Raw genomic sequence first — 23,269 nt, 5'->3', positions numbered from 1 at the left:
CTGTCTAAATGTTTCCCTTTAAAGAATCTTTTGGGACTCATTTCCCTTTGAAGCATACACAAATGTTATTGACTATGGCTAATAAATGACATTCAAATTCACAGTTAGTCCAATGTCCTTGATATTTTTTACTGACCCTTTTCTTCTAAGCAAGAAAGTAATTTTGGTAGACTAAAGAGTTTGGAGCACTTGGGAAGACTTATGTATTAGATAGATTTCTTAGGAACCCCACAGCTTTTGCCTGCATACACAATTATTTACTGGAAGAATAAAACTTCTGAGATGTTTAAATACAATTTCTCTAAATTTCTGATATCTAAGAATTGCCATACACTAATTTTACTTTAGAATATCCATTTTTGTGGATTCTCCATTAATTTGAGTCTCCTTACTTGTATTGTAATATATTCCTCATTATACTAACTTTCCTGTTATTGTTGCCATAGGTCCTTTTGGTGATAAATACCCATAAGACTCCTCTAATGACACTTAATTTTGAACATGGAATATGTTAATCAGACTTTGAAAGGTAATAGTAAAATAAAATGCTGTGAAACTGCAAAATGTTTACTTTGATGAGAGTTTTAGACAAGGGATTGTACTATACTAACACTAATGTTCTCATGTAGTTTTCTGTTTCAGTTAAAAATGTAGTTTATAAATGCTTAACTTTGCCTATATTAACTACATCAACTTAACATATTCAAATGAAAGTTCTATATTAAATTCCCTGAGCAAGTTATTCTAGTACAAAATGATAAGACACACTTTTGGTATATGATCTGTGGGTCCAAACAATTACTTTCTAGCCAGGTTTTGTACCTTGCTTGGATACAGTTAATTAAATGGTATCATTGCCTCTACTTACCTACTCTAAGTCTCAGGATGGAATGGTAAACAACACTAAAATTGCTGCAGTATTTTTGAAAATTCCCTGATAGTGAATAATATTCCTGGGAAAATGAACTAGTATTTAGGAGGATACACTTACTTCTTGGCAGAAAGTAAAAAATAAATAGCCTACCATAAAGGTGTATTTCAGAAGATGAGTCTGTAATTATACTTTTTCTCTTAAAGCCAAATGATTGAGAGAGGTTAGGACCAAAGGAGTTAAAAGGAGATTAGAGGCAACATTGAACTCATAAGCGAATTCTACCAAAAATAGGTGAAGAGAGGAATTTGAACATAGAAAGGAAGGGTTGTGGCTCTTCACTTCCTGCTTCATTCTGCACCTTGGGGGTTAATGGGAAATCCATCAACGGGATGGCTTCTTCCCAGGCTGCAAATGAGACTGTGGAATCAGTGCTGGAGCCTCAGAAGAATGAGAAGCAGCTTAACTATTCGATTCCAGGAATCAGTAGCAGGAATTAGTGGCAACTGCATTTCAGATAAAACAAAGATCTCTAGTAGACAAAATATTGCCTCCCCATACTAAAAGAACAGGGTGACTAAGGAGCCACTTTTCTTGCCACTGGGAGGAAATTATCTTTCAGTGTAGTTTGGTAAGAAATCCTTGGTCCCATGGAAATAAAGATCACTGCTACAGCTCATTGTTAAGGACAGTCAGTCTACATAATTTGTGAGATCCAAGGCAAAATGAAAACGTAGGGCACCTTGCTCAAAAAGCAGGAAAAAAGTTCTATTAGAGATACTAATGTACTTTTCCTTTTTTTGGAGGTTACTTGCTCAATTTGTCATGGTGTTTAGCTGTTTTTTAATTTGCTAACTAGTATTCTAAGTAAAACCATCTAAATTAACTTGAAATTTATTGTTCATCTTCATGCTGTGCAATGCCAGTTTTAAATAAGAGTATTTAACTTGTATATGGCATCACCAAAATTACACACTTTGTATTCTAGAGCTCAAATATGCAGATGTAGTTTTTCTTAACACAGCAAAACTTAACTGTTTTTGTTTCACTTCTTGATTGGCATGCATTTTACAACACTCTCTGCTCTGCCATTAGCTTTACTAAGAAAGGAAATGGACATATGGGCTATACCCTCATTTTCTTTCACCTTCTGTGTCATCACATTCAGCATAAATGGTTGGAAAAATGGGTCAGTAACATGAATAAGGAAGGATATATAGAGTTCCTGGGGCATTCATGTTTCTTAGAATGCCACTGCCTTCTGTCTATACCTTCAAAACTAGTTCTGGTTCAGAAGGGAAGCATGGCTTGTCCGTTGTTCAGTCCTGCTGATGCAGTCATAGACAAGACACACCTTGGACTTGCTTTGAGTCTCACTGAAACTCGATGCATTAGGATCCACTGGCATTCCATGCTTATGTGACATCACAAGTGCTGCTTGTGAATGGGTCAGCAAGGAATGGTGAAGGGCACACATACTGTGCTTTCTCCCCTGCTCATGCTCCATCTTCCCATTGGACTTACTTGCCAAACTCAAGTTCAGTGATAAAACTATTAAGAATTTTGAGATGGTAACAATAGGTCATTAAACCAAGCATGGGGCGTTTTTGATCACAGAGCCCTGGACAGTTGCACAGGCTGCAAGCCCATGAAGTGGACTTTGCCTGTATCTTTCTCTCCATTCACTTTAATGTGATCTGATATGAACAGCAATGCCACCTGGGACCTCCAGACCTCACCCACCAGGGAATTCCTACTGTATTGGCCAAGCTGGTGTGCACCAGCCTGCTTTAATTTTATCCCTGGGCCAGGCATTACTTTGCAATTTCAAAAATACATTTTGAAAAGAGATTCTCTTTTGTCCTAAAAGATTGAGGAGAGAATAAATTTCTTATTTTGAAGTTATTTTAGTGCTGAGTATGACCTTTGTATCTCACAAAACCAGATTCACTTCATATGCAGTTCAATACATTACTGAACTTCCTAAATTTCTACATAGATAATTGCATCGAGTTTAGATGGTTCCTATGAACTCTAATTCAGGTAACATATATAAATTCCTCATAGTGTTTAGGCTATAGCAAAAATTCATTAATCACTATTATTATTGTTATCTAAAAGTCAACCTGAGGATTTCCTCATTCACATGAATCATTATCTCCTCTTGATACTATGAAGTATAAAGACTGGAATCAGACTCCTTGGGTTTCAGTGTCCTACTCACTAGCTGTGGATCACTTAACCTTTCTGAATCATAACTTTTTCATTTGAAAAATGGTCATAATATCAACTCATACGATTATTGTTAAATTAATACATATAAAGCACTCTATAATTAAATATCATTATTTTAATTTTATTTCCTTATAATAGCCAATACAATATGATTAGTATTGTTTTTAAACACCTGTAAGAGCAGGGGGATGATTTTATCTACCTGCAGTTGAATGAATATCAAGATTTCTTTATCAGTTTCCAGATATTTAGCAAAATACAGCCAAAGACTCCAGATAAAGCAAAGAGCTTCACACCCAGAGTAGTCCTGGGTTAAATTAGAGTATTAACACTCCCAATTAGGAAAAAAATCATAGGAAAACCCACAAGCACTTTAATAAATTTAATATAGAGTTTTAAGAAAGTAGAACTATATCTTAAGATGAAATTGTGGAAATGTAAGACTCTTTAATTTTGAAATAGTCCACATAGCCTATGTTGAAAACTGTAAGGTGGCCACAAATTATCTTTTTGAGAGGATTTTGATTATCTCAACCAATTCTTCTTTATTATAATTTCTATCAAAAGTATCCTAATAATCACATGATATTTCATTGATTGTAAAGTGCTATCCCACACATTCACAGATCTGATTTCATGAAATTTTGTAAATGTCTTATAGCATAAAAACAGTTATAACATAGTATTAAAAATCTACATAATACAAAGCATCGAAATAAAATTACCTTGGGAAAAACATATCAAGCATATTTTCGATATGAAAGTCTTATAGAACAGAAAAAACTGAAATCACATATGTATTATTTGAGAAGTCTATCATAGCCATATAATTCAGTATAAAATTATATTTTCACATGTGAAGTTGCAAAATGAGAGTGCCTATAACAACACCTGAAAAAACATGTAAAAATCCCATGTAGTAAGTAGAATTTAAAACATAATGGAATATTCCTATGCTTATATTATTATATTTATTTATAAATATGTTAATTATTGAATTAAGAAATAAAACCTGTTATGAATATTTTCCCATTATAGATTGATAGGTATGTTAATTATTAGCATTTTTTAATTTGGAACACTTATTTTACCCTTGATAGAGTCATATAACTCAATCAGAGTAATTTTTCCTTTTCACATATTATTTCTGACTCTGTATTACTTGTGTAAATATTTTTTAATCCTTCTTAGTCTCTTTTATTAAGCTTAAAATTCTTGGTGTTGACAAAATTATTAATTTATTACAAAGAATATATTTTTTATTTCTCCTTTAAAATTAACATACATTGAGGCAGGGTGTACAGTTCTGTGGAGTATCAGTACATGTATAGGTACATGTAACCAAGACTACATGTAGAGCCATTCCATCACCCAAAAATCTTGCTTGTGTACTCCCCTTGAAGACACCCCCTTCGCTGTTCTCTACACTCTGGATACCACTGATTATCTTTGTTGCTGTAATTTTCCTTTCCCATAATCATATGGCACACAAGCTTTTGAAAGTGGCTTCTTTCTAGCAGCATAATCCCTTTGATATCTGTCAGTGTTGTTGAATGTTACTAATATTTCCTTTTTTTGTTATATAATATTCTGTTGCATGAATATACTACATCCATACCTTAGGCACTAACCTAAGGAATCATTTTTGGGTTGTTGCCAGTTTTTTGTTTTTTTTCGGCAACTTTATAAATAGAGCTGCTTTAAGCATTCATGTACAGGTTGTAGTGTAAAATCTTTTAAGAGTAAACATCTAGGAGTGTTAATACTATATCCTATAATAACTGTAGGTTTAACTTTATAAGAAAATGACAAAATATTTCCCAGAGTAGCTGTACCATTTTTTCATTCATACAGGCCTTGTTTGAGAGTTCTGGTTACTCTGGATCCTTGCCTACACAACACAATGTATTTGTATTGTCCTGTTTTTATTTTTTTCATTATAATAGATGCATACCCATAGTTCATTGTTGTTTTTATTTGCAATTTTCTAAAGGCTAGTGAAGTTTCTTTCATGTGAGTATTTTTCATATCTCTACCCATTTTGTAAAGTGTCTTTTGTTATTTATCCATCTTGTTTGTATCTTGCTATTGAATATTGAGAGTTCTTTATATATATATATATATAATTCCGAAACAGCCAGACCCACAAAAATTTGAAAAAGTTGAAAGGCTAAAGATGTACCTTTCACATATTTTACCCATATATATTCAAATAAATTATATCTAAAATTATCAACTTTCTTAAATTGATAGATTCTGAATTCTTACATGATTAAATTCTTTAGAGCATTGCTATATTTTAGCAAATGGTGGGCATTTGTAATATCTTAATAAATTAGAAATTACTAATTCCCCACCAAGCTCTTAATCCATGGAGGGGATGGAAAGATTATACTATAGTTCTGAAAAGCACAGAGCTGCTTAGGGAAAACTTTATAGTTTATCTACGGACAAATCTGTGAATTTAAGAAGTTATTAAGGGTATATGTTTTATTTCAGAAATTGCATCTATAGTTGTTATGGAACCTGGACTGGATCACCCAATGGAAGAACTAAACAGAACTCAGAGTTCTTGGAGGGTGGGAGGTTTATTTCACACCGGTGGGCTCAGAGGAGAGTGATCTCCATAGGTCTGAGCCCCGAGCACAGCAAGGGAAGAGTTTGTACTCTTCCACTTCCGTATATTTGGCATTTTGGCACTCACAGCAAGCAGGGTGGAAGAAGAACCCAGAAGGGTCCCAAGGGGATGGGGCTGAGATTCTCCTGTTAGCCCTATCGGCCATGTTGAAAAATGTTATTTTCCTTATCACTCCCCCCTCTGATGTGCGTCTTAAACATTTTGTTTTTAGGGGTCGTCATCCTGGTCTATGACAGACTGATAGCCTTGCAGAGCCAGTATACGAGTGGTGGCTTGATTTATAACTGAGTTTTCTATGAACTTTATGAGGGTATTTAGTATGCAGGGGACAATAGTGACAAGGAGGACGATAGAGATGAGGGACCCAGCCGGTGGGAGAACCAGGAGGACCACTGGCTGAGTCCCCACATCTCCCCTGTCTCTAATTCCTTTCTTCTTTTTAATACTCTTTATTTTAGTTCTTTGATTTTTGTGGCTATAATGGCTGATTGGCTCACATAGTAACAGCACTTTTCCCCTAGGAATACACAGGTTTCTCCCTTTTCAGCCATGAGCAGGTCTAGGGCTCATCGGTTTTGGACTACAACTGCTGCAAGCGAATTAATCTGACCTTGCAGGGAAAGGAGGGCGTCTGCAACCTTTTCCATGTCCGTGTTTAGTTCTTGAGAGAAAGCTTGTGATAAAAATGAAGTGAAGAGCCTAAGCTCGCTGCCCCTGCTCCAATTCCTGCAATTGTTCCCACGCCCCAAAAACACCATGCTTAGAGCCGCCCACTTTTATATCCTTGTAAAGGGTCTGAGAGCTTGCTCAACTTCTTGGTCAGACCGGACAGACATGTTGGGGGCAAGGAAGACTGCCATGCATAAACCTGTCCAATTTATCTGGAGGCATCAGAAGGTGATACTTCTGCACAGGAGAAAAATTCCTGGGCGAGGGTGTGGGGGGTGACAATATGTTTCTTACTAATTGGTGGTGTAGTTTTGGGAACACAACTGGGTTGGGACAGAGCCATAGCTAATGTTACCTGCCTTTGAGTTGGTCAGGCGTGTTACAATGTCTGCGGTGGGTTGGAGCTGGATGTTGTAGGCCAATTAGTTCAATCTGGTTCTGGGCTGTATTATTTTTGGTTGCCTGAGTGGAGCTCCAGTATGAGGGCACTGAGGTTCCACTATAAGCCCTGCAAGTTAAGGGCAAGCAAACCAGCAGGCTTGTATATGTTTGCTGATGTTTCAAATCAACCTGTAGGCTGCTGTAATGACCTAGTTGACTTGATGGGTAGGGGCTAGGGTTTGAGTTAGTTGTCGGAGTCTGAGAGGTCAATATTGCAGTACGCTGACCCTTCAGTCAGTGCCTTTAGGGCCTGCTTGACCTTTACATCCCTGTCCCTTTGTGCCTGATCCTGAGCTCCCCCCCATCAGACATTCCAATATGGGTGAGGTAGGTCCAGCAGACAGTGGATCCCTTTCTTCCCCTAATTGCACAGTCTGAGTCCTGTTTACTTACTGTTCCAGTCCAGTCCTTTTTCCCATCTTTAAGGCAAAGTGTGGCTCTGTTATTATAACATATGGTGGGCATGTAGGTATAGGCAATGAACCCAGCCCACCATTTTTCTGACTTTGTGCAAGCACACTAAGATTCCCCGGGAGTGAGGGGGAGGAAGGGAAGGGAAAGAAGGTATGTAAGCAAGTAAATGTAACAACGCACCCTACACCTACCCACTAAATAATGGCAATGGCAACTCTGTGGGGGACAGTCCAATCAGAAGGGGCAGCAGCGATAGTCCAGTCTCCAGGATGAGGGATCCCACACCAACAAGGGCCAGGAACCACAGCGTGCAGATGTCCATCAGCCAGTGGGTTCTCATCAAACACGGAGGTGGAGGGGGTTCTTGTCTGGACGGGCTCTCCACTGATGTGTTTCTTCATAAGGATAATGGGCTTTCTTCACTCTGGAATGATGGACCCATGGAATTTGCTCAACTTCTTGGTCAGACTGGACAGACATGTTGGGGGCAAGGAAGACCGCCATGCATAAACCTTGAGGGCAGTAGGGGTGGTTAGAACAACAATGTGGGGCCCAGTCCACTGAGGCTTGAGGAGTCTTTTCTTCAGTCTTTGACCCAGACTGAGTCCCCTACCTGGAAGGAATGTTCTGGGGTCCCCAAAGAGAACAGGGCTCTTTCTATGGTATGTTGTTGTAGCTCATTTAGAGTGGCTCCTAAGGCTTGGAGCTGTTCCCTTACCTCCTTATCCACTATTTGGTGTAAGTTACCTGGAAGGCCCCCCAGACACGGGGGCAGCCATCCATACACTAGTTCAAAAGGGGAAAACCATTGTGCTTGGGGTGTGCAATGGGTGTGCAGAAGGGCCAGGGGTAGTAGGTTTCCTGATAGAACTTGGCTAAGGTTCTCTTGAGGGTATGATTCATTTGCTCTACTTTCCCTGAGAAAAGTATGGTGGTGTTGAGTTTCCAGGTGATGTTCAGAGATTTGGTTAAAATCTGTACTGCATCTGCTACAAATGCAGGTCCATTATCACTGTGGATTGTAGATGGTAGGCTAAATGGGTATGATCTCCCATTGGAAAACTTTGGCTACCTCTCAACTTTGTTCTGTCTTGGTAGGGAAGGTTTTGACCCACCCAGGGTATGTACATACTATCACTAGGAGGTATCTGGATCTCTGCTTGGCTGGACATCTATGAAATCTATTTATAGGCCTTCAAAGGGGGCAACTCCTGCCCTTTGGACACCTGGAGGGGGTCGTGGCACATATCGAGCATTATTCCTGGCACAAGTCACGCACCGCTCACTTATTGCCCAACACAATGCTGGCAACTGGCTGATGTAGTATTGCTTCTTGAGGAGGGCTTCCAGTGCAGTCTTTCCTAGGTGGGTAAGCTTTTAGTACTCACTAAGTAGATGCCTTCCAGGTGCAGTTGGGACAAAGATGCATCTGTTGGGAAACATCCACCACCCTTTCTTGGTTAGGGTGGTTCCTTCAGCCATGGCCCAGTCTTTCTCCTTTTCAGTGTACTTGGGTGAAGGGGCCTCCACTGGGGACATTAGGGCCATGGTGAGGGAAGGACCTATCTCCTTACTGGATGCTGCTTTACCTGCTTCATCTGCCAGGCAATTCCCCAGTCTTACAGTATCGTTTCCCCTTTGGTGTCCTTTGCAATATAGAATTGCTACTTCTTTGGGAAGCCAAACAGCCTCAAGGAGTTTCAGTATCTCTTCCTTGTTCTTGATTGCTTTTCCTGCTGCAGTGAGAAGACCTCTTTCCTTGTAGATTGCCCCATGTGTGTGTACAGTGGCAAAGGCATATTGGGGAGTTAGTGTAAATATTAGCTCACTTGCTCTCACTGATGGTGATGGCTTGGGTTAAGGCTTGCAACTCGGCCCATTGTGCTGACCATCTGGCCAGTAGGGCTTTCACTTCTAAGACCTCAGTAGCAGTGGTTACTGCATAACCTGCTCTCTGGATACCTTCTTGTAAGCAACTGCTTCTGTCAATGAATAGCATGACTTTTGGATTCTGTATTGCTTGATTCCACAGATTTGGATGACTCACATAGACTTCATCATTACCTCAGAACAGTCATGATCTGGTTTCCTCTCTTCAGTGGGGAGGAAACTTGCTGGATTCAGTGTCTGTACTGTTTCAAGAGTGACCTGCATGTTTTCACAGAGGAGCCTTTGGTATTGTGCTAGCCAATAATTGAAGAGGAAGTGGTGTCCCTGTGTGTTTGTGAGGGACACAACAGCATAGGAGATCTTGACATTCAGTTCTTGTCCCAGGGTAAGTTTGTCTGCCTCCTTAATGAGAAGAATTGTGGCTGCTAGCGCCCTGAGGCATGATGGCCATCCTGCAGCAACTGGGTCCAGTCTCTTTACAGGTATGCAACCGGCTGCTGCCAGGGGCCAACAGTCTGTGTGAGAATCCCAAGGGTCACCTTTTCCTCTTCATGTATGAAGAGATTGAAGGGCTTTTCTATATGTGGCAGGCTTACGGCTGGTGCCTGTCCTAAAGCAGCTTTTATTTCCAGGACGGTGGCTTTTGCCTCTTCTGTCCAGACAGGGGGCCTTCAATCTGGCCCCCTAGGAGGCTGTAGAAGGGTCTTGCCATTGCCAAGAATCCAGGAATCCAGATTGGGCAGAACCCTGCAGCCCTCAGGAATTCTCATAGGCCCTTCTTAGTCTGGGGCTGGGATAAGGAGGTGATGACTCTTCTCCTCTCTGGCCCTCTTGCCCTCTTCCCCTGGGTGAGGAGGAAGCCTAAGTACCAGACTTGTTGCTGGCAGATATGTGCCTTTTTCCATGAGACTCGGTATCCTGAGTCTGACAGGAATTGCAGGAGGGCCTTCCTGCCTTCTGTACAGTTCTCTTGGGTGTCACTGGCAAGGAGGAGGTCATCTATATACTGGAGGAGGGCACAGTGCCTGGCTTCCCTTGGAAAACTGGCAAGGTCTGGAGCCAATGCCTCTCCAAAGAGAGTGGGTGAGTTCTTGCACCCTTGTGGAAGCTGTATCCATGTTAATTGCATCTGCCACTCTGTATCCGGTTCACTCCATTCAAAGGCAAACAAGAGCTATCTTTGGGGGGCCAGCCAGAGGCAGAAAAAGGCATCCTTTAAGTCTAGACAAGTGAACCATTTGGCAGACCCCGGGATCTGGTTGAGGAGCATATATGGGTTTGGGACCACCGGGTGTAAAGAAACAGTCACCTTGTTGATGGCTTGCAGGTCTTGAACCAGTTGGTACCCTCCTCCTGGCTTTTTAACTTGTAAAGTGGGGTGTTCCAGGATGACTGGCACTTGACTAGAATTCCTGCTTCTTTGAGTTAAGTCAAGTGTTTTTGGATGCCTGCTTTTGCCTCTTGTGAAAGGGGGTATTGCCGCTGTCTTTGTGGCTGGGCCCCCAGAGTCAATTCTGCAATGACAGGGGCTTGGTTATGGGAAAGTCCAGATGGCTTGTCTTCAGCCCGTAATGAGGGGAAGGTAGCTCTGAATTCAGGTGGGTTACCTGAGGGGACCTGGGCACAAAATAGCCTCTATTCCTCTTCCTTGGGTGTTGTTATTGCCAATATGAGGGACCCTGGCTCTTCTTACCTTGGATTTAGTTGAGGCTGGTGCATCCAGTTCATTCAAAAGTAATTTGGGCTCTGAGTTTCAAGAGTGTATCTCAGCCAGGGAGGGGAATGGGGCACTCAGGTAGGTAGAGAAATTCATGTGGGACCTTGTGGCCCCTAAGTTCACATTGACGGGCTTGGCAGAAGTGATACTGAACTGCTTTTGTCCCAGTGGCTCTGAGAACAGTTGCAGTCCTTTCATTGAAAGGTGCTACAGGGAGGGTGACCACAGAGTGTTCTGTCCCCGTGTCAACCATAAAAGTCATGCTTTGGCCCCCCACCTTCATCTTGACTGTGGGCTCATGGGGGCTAAGAGTGAGACAGCCCAGTCCTTGTCAATCTGAGTCTGGTCCTACCAAGCAAATGAGCTTCTCCCCGTGAAGTTCTTCCTGGTAGCAACTGGGCTTCAGGGCTTTGCCTTGGTTGGGGCATTCATTCTTCCAGTGCCCCTTCTCTTTATAGTAAGCACACTGGTCTCTGGCTAGGGGGTTCCTAGGCTTCCCGCCTCTTGATGGCCAGTTTCTTTCTGCCTTTTGGTCATCCCTTTCCTTTAGGGTGGCTGCCAGGAGGCTGACCTTTCTCTTCATTCATTTTTTACCCTCCCTGTTGGCCTGAACTTCTCTGTTTATATACACTTTTTGGCAATTTCAGTCAGCTGGGTCATGTTCATTCTGGCGAAGGCTTCAAGTTTCTGGAGCTTCCATATGATACCCAGGGCAGCTTGGGCCATGAATAAGGTGTTGACCACTTGCTGGCTCTCTGTGACTCAGGGTTGAAGTGGGTACAGATGTGATAAGCTTCACACAGCCTCTAATAATAGTACCCAGGAGACTCTCCTGATTGTTGAGTGACTGAAGATATTTTGGTCATGTTCATGGGCTTTTTGGACCCAGCTTTGATTCCTTGGAGGAGGGCTGCCTGATACTGGTGGATCTGGTGCTGTCCCTCAGTCATGGTGACATCCTACCCGGGGTGCTCCTCAGGGACAGCGATTTTAGCCCAGGCACCCTGATCAAAGACCTCAGCTGGCACATGTTCTTCCAGGTTTTGGCAGGCCCCTCTGATAATCTTCCTTCTTTCTTCCATGTTGAATAGGGTGCAGAGAAGCTGTTGGCAGTTTTCCCAGGTCAGCCAATGAGTTTGGAAGAGGGATTCCATGAAATCAACCAGAGCTTGTGGCTTCTCTGAGTGTGACAGGGTGTTGTGTTTCCAATTGTGGCTTCTCTGAGTGTGACGGGGTGTTGTGTTTCCAATTGAGGAGGTCAGTCATAGAGAAGTGTTGATAGTAAAGCATGGACATGCCGAGCTGGATGTTCCCATCTTCATCACTCCTCACGGCCTCCCACATCTCTTGTACTGGCATCTGAAGGGTACCTGTACCTGGTCAAGGGCACAGTCTGGCTGCTGGTCTGGGGGAGAGTAGGTCCACTGGTTCTACAGTTGGCAGGGAGGCTGACGGGGACAGCGTGTCCGAGACTGGGGGGCTGGGTGCTGATGGCCTTGGGGGCACATAAGGTAGGGCTGATATTGGTTCTTCCTCTAGATCACCAACAACAATTTGCGGATGCTCAGGCTTCTGTTGGTCTTTTCAGGCTGCTGTGTTGAGGTAACTAAAACCCTACCTTGTCCCTGCCTGTTGCAAGCAAATGGCACCCAAGGGGGAAGGGTTTGGGCAACTCCTAACCAGGAGTCAATATATGGGAACTGATCAGGGTGACCTGAATCTCCAGTGATGACCCGCCAGACTCAGTGAACTGCTGGGACATCTATAGTTACTTCTGAAGGCCATCCTATACTAAAGGTGGGCTATTCGGATTCACACAGGGTTTTCAACTTGCCCAGGGTCATTTTTACTCCATAGTTTCCTGGAAATCCCTTCCTGAAATTTTTTATCATGGTCACAAGAACTGTGGGTTAGCTCTGGCCTGACCCCATGATGTTTCCATGAGATGGTGCCGTGAAGACAGACAGGGGAGGGGTGCCTCCTTAAGAGAGGAGACCAGTCAGGGGCTAGATCATTCATTCTCCTCTCAGAGAATTTGGTCAGCCTTGACTAAGGTGCACCTGTATAAGTCCCGGGCCAGGTCAGCCAAAGCTGAGTCACCGTTATGTCGTGGTGGCCGACTGTGAATATGGTAAAGGGCCAACTTGGATTCCATAGCACAGGCCATGGAACCATAGATTCAGGGCAAACTGAATGGTTTCATTTGCTCTGCACAATCACTCACTCAGACCAGATTCTAAACATTCCCTCCCTGGGAGTTCCTACCTGTGAGACCTCTAAGAGGTCTCTGGGAGGTGATCAGGCTCCCCTTATGCCCCTGATGGGTGGATCTGACTGTGTGAGGGACCCCAGCCATTACCATGATCTGACATGGGAACCAGGTCCTCGCCTGCCAAGTCTCCTTGAGTCCAGTGGGAACAGTGGAGCGGGGCCGGCCTGGGACGACCAGGTGAGAGACTGCTGAAAGATTAGGCAGGGTGTGCCTTCTCCATTACAATTGCTTGTTCAGTCACCACCCTGCCCTTGCCCCCAACCAGTGGCAGCAATGGGTCAGTGCAGTTGGGTTTTCTGGTCAGGGAACCAAATGTAATGGAACTTGGGCTGGATCGCCCAACAGAAGAACCAAGCGGCACATGTAGGTCTTGGAGGGTGGGAGGTTTATTTTATAGCCGTGGGCTCAGAGGAGAGTGATCTCCAAAGGTCTGAGCCCCAAGTACAGGCAAGAGAAATAATTTATACTTTTCTACTTCTGTATATGTGGCATTTTGGCGCACGGCAAGCAGAGCAGAAGAAGAAGCTGGAAAGGTCCCAAGGTGGGGGGCTGAGATTCTCCTATTAGCCCTATTGGCCAAGTTGAAAAATGTTATTTTCCTTATCAGTTAACCTCACTGTACATTCTTTTCTCAAGAAGATATAAATATGTATGTATATTACAAATGAAATAATTTCCTCATTGTAAAAATTACTAAACACTATGATTCTAATGGCTACCTAATACTCTTTCGGTGTTTATGTTGGAGATGAAGTCAGTTCAGAGAGGCAGGCAAGTCAGAGTACAGGTAAGGAAGAAATTCATTAAATCAAGAGTAGCAAGGAATGGCAGCTGCCTTGAAGGCTGCAAAGAGAAAGGAAGAACAGAGATAAGGGAAGTTCACTGAACTTCTTCTAGGCATAGGGCACCTCCATTGCCAACTCCTAAAACCAGGGTCACCTGATGTCCAGTGTGTGCTTGGATCTGCATGGTATGAGAACTGAATTCCTACCATTCCAGGATTTGGGGGAACCACAGAACACTGGATGGAGTGAGATTATGTTCTGGGAACTTCCTAAAGGCAAATAATGGAGATTTTCTGGCAGACTATTAATGAGCTTGACCATATAGCTGCAGTTCAAGCCAGGTTACCCAGGTGATAGGAACTTGCAAGCCCTCAGCAGTCCCTCCCTACTAATCTGAGCTGAGACAGAGACAGAGTGAAGGCTTGTGCTTAAGCCTAGAGAATAGAATGAAATAGAAGTTAACAAGGACACTTACCACTGGAAGAACACAGAGACAAAATGCAGTAAGTTGAGCAGTGAGACGTTTATTTAAAGTTAGAAGGTGCACACTCAAAGAAGGGGGAGTGTGAGCATCCTCAAAGAAGACGCACACCCAACCCATAAGCTGGGATTCTGTCTTATAAAGAGTTTCAAGAATGGTATAGAGGTAGAGTCGGGGTGGGAGGGGGTAGGCTTATTAGGCAGTCTCATGATGTCTATCTCTGGTGAGAGACAACATGTCATTGTCTATAGCTAGTTCTCTAGGTAATTCTGTAGGACAAACTTTTTGCTTTTCTCTAAGTTAGTGGCTACTCCCAAGTACTGGGAACACATCAGTTAAGACTGCTTGCCTTGCCTAAAGATAAGTGAATGGCTGATTACCAAAGAATGTTAGAAATCTAACCCCCCAACTCTCTACTCTTAGCCTCAAGTCCTTCTTGTTCCCAGTATGCTATTCGTATCTCAACATTTTTAGGAAAATTAATCATAATGCTTCTATCATGTCTCTGCCCTATCTCACCTGCATTATCTGGGGCAAGTCTCAGGGTTAGCCCAGAGTCAAGAGCATGTGGATTGAATTCACATTGCAAAGGGTGCTGATTCTGTGAATTTTATGTGGATAAGTCTTTGAGTCCCATTTGGTGGGTTTTACTGGCCTTATTCTCCCTCCACTTCTCATATCTACTTTTCTGCCTAACATTTATTTATTTTATTTATGTGAAAAACTATCCTATTATTTGAACATTTGGGTTATTTCTAGTTTTTTTGTTTGATTGCTATTATAAATAATAACAAGATGAATAAACAAGTAAATTTTACTGTATAACTCATTTCTCTATCTAGACCCTTAGAAATGAAATTATCTTGGCAAACAGGCAATTGATCTAAGCAATCTGTCACTACAGTATATTATAGACAATTTCAGTAACTCAGCCTTTATTTTTCAAATATCAGGAGTTTAATCTCCATGAGGAAACTGGGGCTAAGAGAAAGAGAAAATGTCCAACTTATTACCATCTACCAGAAGCAGAAAATTTGAGTTTCTTTACAATTAATACGTTCATGGTGTCTTACTTATTTTTAAATTAGTAAAACCAGTAAATATTAATGTCTACTTCAGAGGCAGTATGGAAACTGGTTAATAGGATCTGGGGACAGCCTAAAATGATTTGAATCTCTGCTTTATCAAAAAAAAGGCAACACAATGAAGGATCATTTTAATACATTAGACAAATTCTATTTCCAGTCATCTTTTCTTTTCAGTTGCAGGGATTGCAATTAGGCTTAGCTCTGGGGTTGTTTTTAGTGTATCCAATAAAGGTACATATGGCACTCTAGAACACAGTCTGCATTACATGTGTTTCTTTATAAAATCTCAAAGCTTTGTTTTCTCTTAATTCCCTTGATTCATGTTCTCACACCCAGGTATGATTCTTGAATTTAGGACCTGCAAGTCATGTCTGTGTCTGTGTCTGTGTTGATTCTGTGTTGAATTGATGACTTTGTCTGATTAGAGCAGATTTATTCTTATTCTTTCCTCTTATTGATAGTTTCCCTACATTTAGGTTATACCAGATATGTGATATGCATGTATAATACTTACTTAGATCCACAAGTGCTCCACTTACTAGTAACTAAATCTGGAAGCTGAGATCAGTGTTCAGAGTTTTAGTATGCTGCTTGACTGAAATATTTGAGCCTCCAGGGTCCTAAAAACTGGTTGTAAATCTTGCTAAGAGCAGATAACACTATTTCAGTTCTTAACTGTATTAGTTCTTTTTGGAACATTGAAGTGCAAAGGCAAGCACATTTTTTTAATTAAAAAGTCTACTGGACATTTTCAAACCTTCAAAAAGGTCCATGTCAGCTTCTGTTCTATAAATGTGCAAGTCTTTTTTTTTTTTTCCTTTGGTGGCAGCTGTTCTTTCACCTGTAATTCAGTGCATAATTTCCAGAAGCATCTGGTATCCTGGAAGTCTATATGAGTAATCATGATGTGTGTAAACAGATACCTATATGAGTATATTCCCAGAAGGGTGGATATTATGGGGAGGCGTTTTCATTTTTTGGTTTTGTTTTTTTAGTTTATCATAAGTTTGTCCTGTACACCATTATGGATAAGAAGATATATTGAAGTAAGTATATGAATACTATCAACACTCTTTTTCATGCTACACCTTAATCATAAGCATATACCACTATATCTGAGGGAAGGAAAAAGGAATTAAAATGCACATAGTGTACTATCACATAAGGAAATCCTTTTTATTTCAATAGCAGGCTCCAATGTCTATAAGTCAGGCTGATTTTAGACTGACTTTTCATCCTTTTGGAAGATCCAATAGTAATTCAAAATATGTTCAACATTCTTACTAGTATGATTGACTTGTGGAAATATCTCCACTACTACTATTCTTTTTTTTTCATGCTCAATATTTTCATCATACAGTGAATACCAATATACCACCAAATAAGTAAAAAAAAAAAAGGAACATTGACAGAACCCCAAAAAGTCCTTCCTTTAACACCCTGATCACTATCTACTCCCATCTTTCCCAAAATGTAGTCACTATTTAGACTGTTAGACTGTTAGGGCAATCAATTTCTTGTTTTCTCTTATTATATTTACTATATAATTATGAATCCATAAAGACTACAGATCAGTTTGTCTTTTTGAGAAAGTCTTACCTAACAAAATCATATATTACATGCTCTTGCATGTATGTTTCATTCACTCTTTACATTTGTAAGATTTATGCATGTTGCTGCATGTAAGTGCATTTCCTTCATTTTTATTTCATTGGTCTTTCATAATCTATTAATGAATAAACCACTATTTAGTTGCACATTTTTCTTCACACTGTTCTTGAAGCCACAGTTTATTGTATTCGAATGTGTGCTAGAAAGCTAACAGATAATGGCATCCAAATATATAATGTCACTTTCTAAGCCTGGCTATAGTTAGTTAGCATGCTTAGCTTCCCTATGTCTTTATTTTCAGATAACCCTCACTCCCCCACCCCAGTCTAACTTCAGTTTCCCTATGATTGATTTATTAGGAATTTCCTATGGAATTTGGTTAAATACCACATTCTCAGACATTCTGAAGTAGTTCAATTTAAGTAGGACCAAAAGATCTATAGGTTTTACAAACACACAAAGTGATTCCGATATTAATAGATATTAAAGTTTGGAGACAACTCATAATAAAAGAATTTAGTATTTAGAATTTCTTACAGTAGTTAACTCTTAACACTTAAGTGGTTAACTTCCTAACTCTTAGAAGCAACTGATTCTAAAAGCAATAGATTACTCTTGTACTTTTATTTCTATGCAAGTTTGATAGTTTTACCCCATTTTAGAATAATTACCACCCTATCACCTCTCCTCTCAATAGTAGCCTATAGTCTCTGGAACAGATGTATTGCAAATGACATATCAGGTTCTTGGATATTGACCTTCTGCCTCTCTAGCAGAAAGACATCTTTTCCCAACAGCATCATTTCTCTTAACATCTATCTCAAGACTATTTTTCCAACCACTTTCTCTGATTTACATGTCTGGAAAATCAAAAGAGGGTCAGCATTTTGTCTGTTTGTTTCCACTGCCAATCTCAAGCCATTGTTCATCTATATTCACAATAATAAGCATATTTTTTAAAAGTTGTGGCATGTCATTGATTGGTGCTAATAATAGACTGAAAAGCAAAATATTGAGACATCAGTTAATATGCCTACCACCATTAGTATATACCTTCCACCAACTTTCTAATAATTCGTAAGTGTACCATAGCCAGGTATATACTTACATAAACACATTAAATTCTGTGGCCAGTTACTTATCATTGTGGCCAGTTAATTATGGAGAGACCAAATGTCTGTCATAATTTACTTCTCATGAAGCCAAGTTTGTTTTCTATCCAGTACCTTGTATTCATCTAGATTATTGCAAATTGATTATATCAGGATATACCCTAATTACTTCAAAGGTATCAAAATTAAGATGACTGGTTTCTAATTACTGTTAAAAAACAAGATAACAGGGCCAAAATGGAGTTGCTTATGCTAAGTCCTGTGTCACCAGACCAATTGAACTTAGTCATAGTTTAGACACTCCCAGTCTTAAACCAGTCATTTAGAAATTGGTCAACATTAGTTTAGGAATCTGCCTTATAGACCCCTGGCCCTCCCCTAAAGGAAAGTAATCTTGTAATAATCAAACTTATTTTTTCTGTTAGAATAACTTACTTGTGCCCACTTCTTTTTGCCTATAAATGTCTTTCATTTTGTATAGCTCTTTGGAACTCCTTTCTGTTAAATGGGATAATGCTTGATTTGAATTGATTTTTGCTCAAATAAACTAAAATTTTTAATGTGCTTCAGTATAACTTCTAATATTACCCAAGTCAGCTTCTTCTTCTCTTTAAAATTATGAATTCTTTCTTTCTTTTTTTGGCTTTTCAAGTACTTTTTCAATCTATATTTTCCCCGTATTTCAAACAGACTTGATAGTTCAATAAAGTCATCTAGAAATTTAGCAAATACCTTTGGATAAATACTGTTTGCTCATCTGATTGAAACGCATCTTATTTTCTTTAGGCAAGAATTCCTTTCTTCCTCTTAGTTTGGATTCTGTCTCTCTTATTATTGGCAGCATTCTCTCTGAACAATGATCACATTTGAATTTATTTATATACATACTTATTTAGATAGGTGTTAGCCCAAAATATTTAGTGATTATTGGTGGAGCAAGAGGAAAAGGAAGGAACTGGAGGAGGAGAAATGGGAAGCGGAGCACAGGTAAAAATAGGGGCCAGGAGAAGGAAGGAAACACCTAGACTCAGTAGTACTAGTTAATAAAATATCTCATTAATCTCAAAGGAGCTATAGAGGAGAGAATTATTGTTCTCATAATGTACTGCTAGTATAAACTATCATAAATCAAGGTATGTTTTTCCAGAATGTACTTTATACTAACTGAGATATATGCGATTAATAATGGTGGGCAATGAGTGGCTGAATATGCCTGACACTTCACTATGTTACACATGTAGTTCTCACAGCAACACAGTAATTCTATCATCAATACTCCCATTTTATGATTTAAAAAAACACTTAAGGTCCACAAAGATATTTCCACCTGACTAAACAATCATTGGGTTTGAAAACAGATAGAGGCGGTATCCTTATTTCATTTCACAACAGTGTCTTACTTGCTAGTTTACTTGTCCTTAGTTTTGTGTGTATTTATGCACTGAAGTACAATTTAAAAACACAAATCCAATGCATTCAGTTTGATAAATTGTGACTTTTTATACATCTGAGTAACCATCACCTTAAAACAAGACATACACCATTTCTACACCATAAAATCTCTATTCTTTGCCAATCAATGCCCCACCTTCAGGAAGCAAGCATATCCTCATTTCTGTATTCATAGCTTAATTTTGTCTGTTCTTGTACTTAACTTATATACAAAGAAACAGTATGTGGTTTTTTTCTTCTTAGTGTACTCAACATAATGTTCTTGGCTTCATCAGTGTCCTTTTGTGTAGAAGCAGTTTGTCATTTCATTGCTGGTTTGTAGCTCATTGTATGACTATGACATTCTCCTACTGATGGGCATTTGTTTTGTTTCCAGTTTGTTAGTAAACACATAGATGTGGAATTTCAAGGACACATAGTAGGTCTATGATTAGCTTTACAGTAAACTATCAAACAGCTTTCCAAAATGGTTGTACCATCTTGCATTTCCACTCACAAATTAAAATAGGTCCAGTTCCACATCACCAAAATTTGGTACTTCACCAAAGTTTGGTAGTCAGTTTTATGTTTTTCCCATGAGTTTAGACGTTTTGGTGAGGGAGAGATCCCTCAATCATGTTTTAATTTGCATTTTCCTTGAGGACTAAAGATGTTGATAAAGTTTTGGGGTGAAAATTTGCCTTTCCCACTTTGTCTTGAACTGTCTGTGTCATTGTTAAATGCTTATATTGTCTTATTATTGGCTTGTTGGACTTACTGATATGTTCTGTATGTGAGCCCTTTGTCGTATATGTGTCTAGTTTTTTGTACCATTTGTGCATGAGTGTGTATATATATATATGTATACATATGTATATATACATACAAACACATGTATATATATCACATGTCAGATAATAACTTAATTAATGGTGTATTTTGATGAACAGAAATGTTAACTGTTAATCAAGTCTGAAATTATTATTATATTTTAATTTTGTTAGTGAGTCATTTTTTATCTTTTGTCTAAAAAATATTTTCCTACCCTACAAACATAAAATTTTCTTCTGTTGTATACTAAACCTTTTAGAAATTTAGGTTTTACATTTCAGTACTTTGATTTATCATGGATTACTTTTTGCACATAAAATGAAACAGGTTAGGATTCTTTTAGTTCCCTATAGATATCCATTTTTTCAGCACCCTTTGTTAAAAAATTTTTTCTTTTACTTGGAAAACTGTACATAGTACATAGATCAAACATCATTTATTCATATATGAACTGGTCTATTTCAGGGTGGTGTTTCATTGCATTGATGTTTGTCCATTCTTAAGACAATGTAAATCTCTTTATATTACTGTAGCTTTATAGTAAGTTTTGAAATCAGGTAAATCCTACTTTGTTCTTTCTCAAGAGTGTTTTGACTATTCTGGATCCTTTGCATTTCCATATAAATTTTAAAAACTTTAAGTTGGTCAGTTCCTAGACATACAAAAGTCTGCTAGTATTTTGATTGGATTTCATTAGATCAAAAATAAAATCTTAAAGATTTTGAGTCAATGAACTCAGTATGTTTTTCTTTTAAAAATTGTATTTATTTTTTAATTGGGATATAAGGGACATATAACATTACATTCGTTTCAGGTCTACATTAGTTGATACATTGTATGTATTGCAAAATGTTAAGTCTAATTAATACCCATTACCATACATAGTTACAAGCTTTTGTGTGTGAGATGTGAACTTTTAAGTTCTACTCTCTCAGTAACTTTCAAAATATATTTTTAAATGCTCTATTATTCTTTAATACAGTCACATTAACATAAAATATTCTATCAGTTTACTCTTTCCAGCTTTTAAAAATATATCCATGATGTGATTTTTTAACATGATAATAGTATACATGTGTCTGTGTGATGCAAAGAAAGTAGAATATATCCTATTTCCTAGAAGTTGAGTTCATCAGTATAACAACTAAAACTGAAATAAAGTCTTCTGGAGTAATTTTTATAATAATTTGATAATTCCAATGTTTTTTTCTAATATTTGTTAATGCAAAAAAAAACATTCTAATATTTTATAGTGTGGAAATTAGGAAAAGAATTGTGATAGGCTGAAAAATATATAAGAAATTTTAGACAATTTACAGAAGCACACCTTACTTTCTGTAACTTTATTCCAGATAGCCTTTATGTATGTGGGTCCTGCCCACTCATTTTAATAACAACATCATGCTCAGAATTTTTAAAAAAGCAATAAAATTCTACTGAATTCACTCTCATAACCTATTTGTGCTTCAAAATACAAAGTAGTAATCACTCAATAGCAATAAAAGGCTTTCAGACTAAAGCAATATTGAATAATGTGCAGAATGTTGATTCCACCTTCCTCTCTCAGATGTGAATAATTAATTTTTAGCCTTAAATATGAGCACAGAAGAGTTCTTTAAATAAATGAAATCCAAACTAGCAACTGGGATCATCACCCTCAAAGCTTTGAGACTCTAATAATTAGTTGAGTGCCGCCTAGTTTCATAATTCCAAAAGCAATGGCACCGATAACAGTTGCACAATTGTCACAAATTAATTAAGTACTGTAATGTGATTGACAGAATGAGGAGAATATTGCCTATACGGCATTTTGTTGCCATGCAAAAAGCCAGGGATCTTGCATCTAAACAGGAGAGGAAGTAAAAATAAATGATGCAAAATTATTTTAATTAGGTTGTGGATATATTCTCCTTCTAATAAATTCTGTCAAAAAGAAAACCCTCTATTTGGAAAAGATTCAAGCACAGTAGGGAAGCACTAGTGATTCTAAGAGATTTCAGAAAATTATTCAGCATCTCTCCCTCTGTCTCTTATAAGTTCATGTCTATATTGATATAATATGTATGAATGTGATTTCATATTTATATATATATTTTTTTGAGAGGGCATCTCTCATATTTATTGATCAAATGGTTGTTAACAACAATAAAATTCTGTATAGGGGACTCAATGCACAATCATTAATCAACCCTAAGCCTAATTCTCAACAGTCTCCAATCTTCTGAAGCATAACGAACAAATTCTTACATGGTGAACAAGTTCTTACATAATGAATAAGTTCTTACATGGTGAACAGTACAAGGGCAGTCATATCACAGAAACTTTTGGTTTTGATCACGCATCATGAACTATAAACAATCAGGTCAAATATGATTATTCGTTTGATTTTTATACTTGATTTAAATGTGAATCCCACATTTCTTCCTTATTATTATTATTATTATTATTATTATTATTTTTAAATAAAATGCTGAGTCTTCAAAAAACTGGAACAAATAGTTCAAAAATTCATATGGAAACACCAAAGACCCTGAATAGCCAAAGCAATCCTGAGAAAGAAGAATAATGTGGGGGGGATCTCACTCTCCAACTTTAAGCTCTACTACAAAGCCATAGTAATCAAGACAGTTTGGTACTGGCACAAGAACAGAGTCACAGACCAGTGGAACAGATTAGAGACTCCAGACATTAACCCAAACATATATGGTCAATTAATATTTGATAAAGGAGCCATGGACATACAATGGGGAAATGACAGTCTCTTCAACAGATGGTGCTGGCAA

Source organism: Manis javanica, chromosome 6 (assembly GCF_040802235.1).
Source record: "Manis javanica isolate MJ-LG chromosome 6, MJ_LKY, whole genome shotgun sequence".
NCBI classification, from domain to species: Eukaryota; Metazoa; Chordata; class Mammalia; order Pholidota; family Manidae; genus Manis; species Manis javanica.
The sequence above is the reverse complement of the archived record's forward strand: the minus strand, read 5'-3'. Positions refer to the sequence as shown.